The sequence below is a fragment of the Arachis hypogaea genome, chromosome 4 (assembly GCF_003086295.3).
Source record: "Arachis hypogaea cultivar Tifrunner chromosome 4, arahy.Tifrunner.gnm2.J5K5, whole genome shotgun sequence".
Taxonomy (NCBI): Eukaryota; Viridiplantae; Streptophyta; class Magnoliopsida; order Fabales; family Fabaceae; genus Arachis; species Arachis hypogaea.
In genome coordinates this window covers 29,948,126-29,957,718 of record NC_092039.1, presented here as the reverse complement: position 1 = coordinate 29,957,718, position 9,593 = coordinate 29,948,126, and the positions used below count along the sequence as shown (strand labels likewise).

The 9,593-nt window shown below is 37.5% G+C and overlaps 1 non-coding gene across 1 annotated transcript; it reads right to left on the bottom strand.

Annotated features, from left to right (window-relative positions):
- Positions 1-1,554: 1,554 nt before the first annotated feature.
- On the bottom strand, positions 1,555-1,661 carry LOC112799452 (small nucleolar RNA R71). Its single transcript, XR_003201033.1, has one exon. It is a non-coding gene; the product is annotated as a small nucleolar RNA R71 (small nucleolar RNA).
- Positions 1,662-9,593: the final 7,932 nt, after the last annotated feature.

The window sequence follows — 9,593 nt, the reverse complement described above, 5'->3', positions numbered from 1 at the left end:
TTGATGAGTATTAGAGGAGACTAGAAAGGTCTAAGGAATTATGGTCTAGTCACATATAGTTTGCCATGAATTAAATCTTGCATGATTAAAATAAATTAATAAGAAAAGTCAATCCGGAAAATAGATAACTCTGAAGGCTTAACTGCCTTCTTCATATTGTTTTCCCAACTTATTTATTGCCTGTCTTTTGATATTTTGAATTTATCGTTAATGCTTTTGAAGACCAAAATACTCTTTTTTGCCTGTCTAACTAAGTAAATTAATCAACCATTATTGCTTAGTCTATCAATCCTCGTGGGATCAACCCTCACTCACCTGAGGTATTACTTGGTACGACTTGGTGCACTTGCCGGTTAGTTTGTGGTTATAAATTCCGCACCATGTTTTTGGCGCCGTTGCCAGAAATTGATTGTGATTGACAACTACTCGTTGTTTGATTTCTTAGATTGGATAATTTTTCTTTTAATTAGTTTTATTTTAATATTATTCATTTTTATTTTTCATTTTATTCCTTTATTCTTTTTCCTGGCTTTTCGTTCACCAGCCCCGGGTTTTCCTTTCTTTCTACTTTCCTTCGTAATTTTCATTTTCGTTCAATAGTTCTTAAATTTTTTTTTGTTATCCTGGTTAGTTTAATTATCTTTTATTTGCATAATTTTCCTTTTTATTGTTTTCATTTTAGTTTCATTTGTCCCTTGCCTTATTCCTACTTTTATTTTTAATTTTATATTTTATTAGTTTTAATTGTTTTTTGGCTTTAATTTTTGAATTTTGAATCAATTATTATTTTTGAAATTAAGTTTGGTGTCACCTAGTAATTTTATTTTAATTTACCTATTTATATTTTTTATAAAAAAATATAAAAAAATAAAAAAATAAAAAATAAAACTATTTCGAAGGTTTTAATTTTTTATTTAGTTGTTTTATTTTATTTCTTTTATACAGGTTACTTCACTGGGAATTCTCTGAACCCTGACGTAGAGATTCCCATCTTTTCTTGTTTTCTGTTTGTTTATGAGCAGGAACAGAGATAAGGAACCTCGATTAGACTTTGATCTTGGACCTGAAAGAACTTTCAGGTGGCGTTTGCAACAAGCAAAACTTTACAATGCTGCAGAATCCACTATGGATCTTAACGATGCTGCTAATGCCAATGTGGCAAATCCGAATGGGAATGAGCAACAAAGGAGAGTGCTTGGCTCTTACTCTGCTCCTACTGCAGATCTTTATGGAAAAAGCATTGTGGTGCCTCCTAAAGCTGTGAACAACTTTGAGTTGAAACCACAATTGGTCACCCTGGTGCAACAAACCTGCCAGTATCATAGTCTTCCCCACGAAGACCCAAATCAATTTATTTCTAATTTTCTGCAGATTTGTGATACTGTGAAGACAAATGAAGTGAACCTAGAGGTGTACAAACTCATACTCTTCCCGTTTGCTCTGAGGGATGGAGCAAGGCTATGGCTAGATTTCCAACCCAAGGAGAGTTTGGATACTTGGGACAAGGTTGTTACTGAGTTTCTTACTAAATTTTTCCCACCAAAGAAACTAACTAAGCTTAGGGTGGAGGTTCAGACCTTCAGGCAGAAGGATGGTGAAACTCTTTATGAAGCTTGGGAGAGATACAAGTTATTGACTATGCAATGTCCTCTGGACATGTTCTCCAAATGGACCCAACTAGATATCTTTTATGAAGGTTTGGGTGAAATGTCCAAGATGTGCTTAGATAATTCTGCAGGTGGTTCATTCCACAAGAATAAGACACCGGAGGAGACTATTGAGCTTATTGAATTGGTTGCTAGCAACCAATTTTTATACTCATCCAACAGGAATCCTGTGAACTCTAAGACTCCTCAGAAGAAGGGTGTTATGGAAGTAGAAGCTCTTAATGCTATCCTTGCTCAGAACAAGCTTATGTCTTAGCAAATAAGTCTACTTACTCAACAGATAGGTGGCATGCAAGTCTCAACTATCAACACCCAAAGTCCACCTCAAGAGGTCTCTTATGATATGACAGGTAATTTTGTATAAAATGAGAATTATGATTATGCTCAATCTTTTTCTAAACAGGTAAATTACATGGGGAATGGTCTTAGAAACCCCAATAATGATCCATATTCTAAGACATACAATCTTGGATGGATGGACCAACCTCAGAGATCTCAGAATTTTAACAATAATTCTCAGGGCGGTTTCCAACAGAACAATCATAATAACTGCCAATTTCAGTCTCATCAACAACAACTGCCTTAGTAGGCAAATTTTCAATCCCAACAAGATTTTAATTGGGAGATGATGAGGAGTTTTATGCAGGAAACCAGAGCCTCCTTTAGAAACTTGGAGGTGCAAATGGGCCAATTGAGCAAGCAAATACCTGAGAGGTCTGCAAATACAATTCAAAACTTGGAGATTCAAATGGGTCAATTAGCCACAAAAGTTAATGAAATTGATAAGAGGACCATTAATAGCCTTCCTGGTAATACAATTCCAAATCCAAGAGAGGAATGCAAGGCTATCACCTTGATAAGTAGACAAGTGGCAAGTATGGAAGCACAAGTAAATGAGGAGCCAGCTGAAAAAGAAGCTCCAGAGGAGAAGAAGGAAGAAGTAGAGCACGTCCCTCCAAAGCGTGCGGACAACCCATTCCCAGACTCTCTTGACACTTATCCTACATTGCCAAAGGCTCCTGAGTACAAGCCTAAAATGCCATATGCTCAGAGACTTCAAAAGGAGACCAAGGACAAGCAGTTTTCAAAGTTCTTGGAAGTCTTCAAAAAATTGCAAATCAATATTCCTTTTGCTGAGGTTTTGGAGCAAATGCCTCTCTATGTCAAATTCATGAAGGAATTGTTGTCAAAGAAGAAGCCTTTAAAGGAAAATGAGACAGTGGTCCTGACTAAGGAATGTAGTGCCATAATTCAGAATAACTTGCCAAGAAAGATGCTAGATCCCGGGAGCTTTCAAATTCCATGCACCATTGGGAGCACAACCTTTGAGAAAGCGTTATGTGATCTGGGAGCAAGCATCAATTTAATGCCCTTGTATGTGATGAAGAAGCTGCACATCCAAGAGGTACAACTCACAAGGATAGCATTATAGATGGCAGACAAATCTATGAAGCCTGCATACGAATTAGTGGAGAATATCTTGGTCAAAGTGGGTAAGTTCTTCCTCCCAGCAGATTTTGTGATTCTTGACACAGGGGAGGACTAGAACGCCTCTATAATTCTAGGAAGACCATTTCTAGCCACTGGAAGAGCTCTGATTGATATAGAAGTGGGTGAATTAGTGCTTAGAGTGCATGATGAGCAACTAGTCTTTCATGTCTTCAAAGATATACAGTCAGTAGGTGAAGAAGAGAGGTGCATGCAGACTGAGCTTATTGATCTAAATCTTCAAGAACCCCTTGATGACGGACAGCAGAATCTGCAGCTCAAACCTCCTTTGGTGACAATCAATAAAATCCCCCCTGATATCAAACCTAAGTTTGGTGTCGGGAATGCATCATCCACCAAGGAGGAGGTTCCCAAAAAGAAGAAAATACCAGGGGATGGAGAAACAAGAAGATCCCCACTGAAGGTTTCTCCCCAGGAATGAAGGTGGTGTTGACTAGCAATCCAATATGGACTTATACATTAAATAGAATCCTCTCTCTAGAGCATATTGAACTACTCTATGGAGACACAGGAAAGAATTTCAAAGTAAGGGGTGAAGAGTTGAGCCCCTATGATCCTCCTCCTTAGAGGAGCTGACCGTCAAGCTAGTGATGGTAAAGAAGCACTTGTCGGGATGCAACCCGATAATTTCGTATCCTTTTCATAGTAGTGGTTTCTTATTTATTTGATTTCTATTGAGTTTTTACTGTTTTTCTCTCGTTTTACGTGTGTTTTGATCATGCATCTATTTTAGAACAGAAATCAAAAAAAAAAGAGAAAGAGGAAGAAAATAGGCCGAAAGTTGTGCCAGAGTGGTGCTGGAAGCGTGCCTTGTGCACAAGCAAGACCACGCGTACGCGTCAAAGATGCGTGCGCGTCGCTTGCGCAATTTCTAGACCACGCGTAGGCATCCCTGATGCGTAAGCGTGACCCTGAAAATTGGCGTAAATAGGTGTTTGGCCAGAGAGTTGTGATGGCTTGGGGCTAGAATCGTGCTAGAAGCACAATATTCATCACACGTACGCGTCCCTGACGCGTGCGCGTCGTTTTCACTTTATCCCCATTCACACATGCGCGTACCTGACGCGCACGCGTCGTCTATCTATCTAGCCCTCATGCGCCTCAACCCAAGATTTGTGCGTTCACGGGGCTGCCTTCGCGTGATTCGCACAAACTGAGAGAACGCGTACGCGTCCCAGATGCTTACGCATCACTTGAACTTTCTGCGACCTACGCGTATGCGTGCCGTACGCATGCGCATCGTACACACCGCCTCACTTCACTAGCGCGCCACCCAGATTTCAATTTTTCTCTCTCCCTCCCAAATCCTACTTCTCTCTTGTTCTTTTATCCTTTTATTTTTTTTATCATACTATTTGTTTTTTTGTGTGTCTTTTTTTATGTCCCTCTCTGTTTTCAATTCTTCTTTACTTGAGGACAAGCAAACCTTTAAGTTTGGTGTTGACGCTTTGCTTATGGCTTTTCTGTTTAATTTTAATAGCACCAAAGGGAGACAAACCATCTTCATGGAGGAGCACAACCAGAAGAATGAGATGGCCACTAGGATAACTGAGGTGGTTGAGTTCTTTTCATTTTATATTTCCTCCCGTTTTTATTATGGTATATTCCTGTTTTCTGTTTATTTTGTTATTGCATGATCAGTTATATCTTCAATTCCTAGGTTCTAATTGAATTTACTGTCTATTTTGTTATTTGATTTGTTTTAATATTGAAAGGTACCCACGCGTCCGCGTCCCTGACGCGCACGTGTCATGCTCACCATGTGGCCAACCACGCGTACGCGTCGATCGCGCCGCATCACTTTCCCCGTGCCGACCTGTTTTCATTCTCTCTCTCTCCCAATCCTTATCCTCTCTTGTTCTTTTATCCTTTTATTCTTCTTTTCTCATACTAATTTGTTTCTTTTTCCATGTGTCTTTTTATGTCCCTCTCTGTTTGCAGTTCTTCTTTGCTTGAGGACAAGCAAACCTTTAAGTTTGGTGTTGACGCTTCGCTTATGGCTTTTCTGTTTATTTTTAATAGCACCAAAGGGAGGCAAATCATCTTCACAGAGGAGCACAACCAGAAGAATGAGATGGCCACTAGGATAACTGAGGTGGTTGAGTTCCTTTCATTCTATACTTCATCCCATTCTTATTATGTTATATTCCTGTTTTCTGTTTAAAAAAAATATACTACATGATCAGTTATATCTTCAATTCCTACGTTTCAGTTTATTTTGCTATTTTTTATTTTTTTATGTGCTTTAATGTTGAAAGGTGTCTCATGTATTGCCCACTGAGCTTGAAATCAAAAAGAAAGAAGAAAAGATGTAGCGCATGAGAAATTTGGTTTAATTTTAAGAGTAGTCTCATTTATCCAAATGTGGTGGTATTTTCTATGACTCTGAATGCATGCCATAAACAGTGCATATTTGAATTTGAATTAAAGAATGTTGATGGACAAGGAACAGGAATTTAGAGAACTATTATGAATTATCTGCAATAAGTGAAAGTTTAATCCTTGAAGTAGAAGAAACAGCAAAAGAAAAATAAAAGCAAGGTCTAAGGCTCTGAGCACCAATGACTAGGGAGGTCAGACATGATTAAAAGCTCAAAGAGTTGTTTCCCTAGTCATATGCTTATGGTGTGATTGTGTCAAGTAACCCTTGAGACAGAACACTAAGAGTCGAGATCAATTGCATTTAACAGAGTATGCTAAAGGCTTTGAGCACCACTGTCTGGGAGTAATTGAAAGAAAAATCAGAACTTAAAGAGAGTTTCCCAATTAAGTGCTTGTGGTGTTTTTGTGTCAAGTGAAGCTTGAGACACAACATTTAAAGTCACGGCTAGGCTCAGGGTGCAAAGCACCAAAGAAAAGAGAATTAAAGTAAATTTTGCTGTGTTCAAGGATTAAACTGGAGTATAAAGATCAGAGAATTCATAATATGATCCGGATTCTAATTCCGAATGACACTGACATTCCTCTAATTCAAAGGAGAGTCAAATGCCAAAACTGTTCAAAGTTACAATGAATAAACCCCATTTTAAGAATAGACTTGAGCATGACTAAACTCCCACTTCTCATGCAAATTCACATCTTAATCATGCACTTATTTTGGTTGCTTGAGGACAAGCAACAATTCAAGTTTGGTGTTGTGATGCGTGAGCATCTTTCCTATCTTTTCCTAGTGAATTTGCATTTAATTTGTTGAGTTTAATCAAGAATTAACTATCTTTTAGACACTACGGATGCTACTTTGAGTTTTGTGCAAATCTGTTTATTTTAGGTAGCATTCGGCTGGATTTGATAGAGTTTCTACAGAAGAAGAGATGAAGGCAAATGATGCTGTCAACCCTGACCTCTCTGCACTCAAACCTGAATAACTTGAGCTACAGAGGTCCAATGGATGTGATTTCAATGGCGTTGGAAAGATAACTTCCAGAGCTTTCCAATGATACATAATATTTTACACTTCTCTCCCATCATTTTGGCCAAGGCTGAAGGAGATGACCAGCGAAGAGCGACGTGTGTGCGTGATTTGGAGAGTTGCACAGCGACGCGTGCGTGTACCTGACGCATACGCGTGACACATGAAGAAGACTATCGACACGTACGCGTGACTGACGCATACGCGTGACATGTGCCACGTGCAGAAAATGATGATTGCTATAATTAATTCTGATTTAGATTTTAATATTTATTTTTTAAATAGGAAAAGATATTATTTAGTTTTAGAAATTAGATTTTAAATTAATTAGGGTTAGATATAAAAGAGAAAAGAAACTTCTCTTCTGGGGATTCCATTCCAGTTTTCATACCACCTCAGCCCAATTTACAGTTTACCTGAATCCTAGTTTTTCTCTCTGAACCATGAACAACTAAACCTCCACTGTTAAAGTTAGGAGCTTTGTCTATTTGTATGGATTGATTCTATTGTTTTTTTTATTTTAATTAATGTACTGATTTATAATTTAAGAATTGTTTTCGTTCTTTAACTTATGAATTTGGGTGGAACGGAAGTATGACCCTTTTTCTAATTGAGTTCTTATATTACTTGGAAAAGCTCTTTACTTGAACAACAGCTTGAAAATAATTTCTCCTAAATTCTAATTATCTAGATTTAACGGGATACATGACATATAATCCTCTTATATTTGGGTAATTAGGATTTTTGTGGCATAATAACTAGAATTAAACTTCACCCCCTAATTGGAATTAATTGACCAAGGAATTGGCGGTTGATGAGAATTAGAGGAGACTAGAAAGGTCTAAGGAATTAGGGTCTAGTCACATATAGTTTGCCATGAATTAAATCTTACATGATTAAAATAAATTAATAAGAAAAGTCAATCCGGAAAATAGATAACTCTAAAGCCTTAACTGCCTTCTTCATATTGTTTTCCCAACTTATTTATTGCCTATCTTTTGATATTCTGAATTTACTGTTAGTGCTTTTGAACACCAAAACACTCTTTTTTGCTTGTATAACTAAGTAAATTAATCAACCATTGTTGCTTAGTCCATCAATCCTCGTGGGATCGACCCTCACTCACCTGAGGTATTACTTGGTACGACCTGGTGCACTTGCCGGTTAGTTTGTGGTTATAAATTCCGCACCAAGTTTTTGATTTGATGCACCACTATTTCGTGGTACATCTTGTGCTCAATTGAGTGGATTTTATCTACTATTCTCACACTTATTCATACAATTTGCATGATTTTACAATTCCTTCCCAATTTTGTTCTATGGTTGAAAATTTGCTTCCTAAGCCTTTAAATTGTGTATTTTTAATCCGCCTTTATACCATTCGATGCTGTGATCCGTGCGTTAAGTATTTTTAGGCTATATAGGGCAGGAATGGCTTAGAGAATGGAGACGAAGCTTGCACAAATGGAAGGAGCACAAGAATTAAAGGAGATAACCAGCAAGGAGCGACGCGTGCGCGTACTTGACGCGTACACGTGACACGTGAAGAAGACCATCGACATGTACGCGTGACTGATGCGTACACGTGACATGTGCCACGTACAGAAAATGCAAAAATGCTGGGGGTGATTTCTGGGTCCACTTTGGCCTAATTCTAAGCCCGAAAATACAGAATAGAAGCTGCAGAGTGGGGGAATCATGATGCATTCATTCACTTATCATTATTCACAATTTTAGGTTTTAGATGTAGTTTTTGGAGAGAGAGGCTCTCTCTTCTCTCTAGGTTTTAGGATTCTTAGGTTTAGCTATTTTCAATTTTAGATTTCTACTCTATTTCAATTTAGCTTCTCTTGTACTCTTATTTGTTCTAGCATTCTAGTTTATCTATTTCCCTTGTTGATTACTTTATGTTGCTAATTTAGTTTATGAATTCTCCATGTTAGATTTGGTTTTCTTTTTAATGCAATTTGAGGTATTTCAGATTTATGATTGCTTTCTTCAATTTATGTTATTGATGCTTTCAATTAGTTGTTTGAATTTTATTATCTCTTATTGCTTTTCTATGTTTTTATGTGGTACCTTCCAAGTGTTTGATAAAATGCTTGGGAGAGTTTTAAATTAGCTTTTTATGTCTTCTTGGCTTTGGTAGAGTAATTGGAGACTCTTGAGTTATCAAACTCCTTTGTGATTGATAATTGAACTTGCTAATTTATTTGAATTCCACTAACTCTAGTCTTTCCTTGAGAGTTGACTAGGACTTGAGGAATCGAACTGATTTATCCACTTGACCTTCCTTCATAACTAGAGGTTGACTAAGTGGGAGCAAAAGACAATTATCATCATAATTGATAAGGATAACTAGGATAGGACGTCTAATTCTCATACCTTACCAAAAGCTTTTCTAGTTATTAATTTACTTTCTTGCCAATTTATTTTCTTGTTCTCTTATTCAAAAACCCCAAAAGATACCTTTACATAACCAATTATAAGAACACCTCCCTGCAATTCCTTGAGAGACGACCCGATGTTTAAATACTTTGGTTATTATTTTTATTAGGGGTTTGTTACTAGTGACAAACAATTTTTTGTATGAAAGGATTCTCTGTTGGTTTAGAAGCTATACTTGCAATGAAAACTTATTGTGAAATTCTAGACCACACAAAAATCCGTTTATCAAAATCAGCTACTGGGAAAGGGCTGAAGATATCAAGCCCTCATTGATTAAAAAGCAAACTTACTTCAGAAAAAGACTTCGGCTGGAATATCTATAATCAGAGAGTGTTTTTGACAATTGGGGCAAGCTTTCACTTTGGCATTACAATCTTGATGTAAGGTCCACCAAAAGAATCTGGCACGGAGTATTTTGGAGGATAGGTTTTGAGCTCCCACGTGTATGTCAAAAATACTTTCATGGGCTTCTGCTAGAGCTAGGTCGGCATCTGACCTGGAAAGACATTTTAACAATGGACTAGAAAAACCTCGTCTATATAGAAGATTATTCAGTAGTG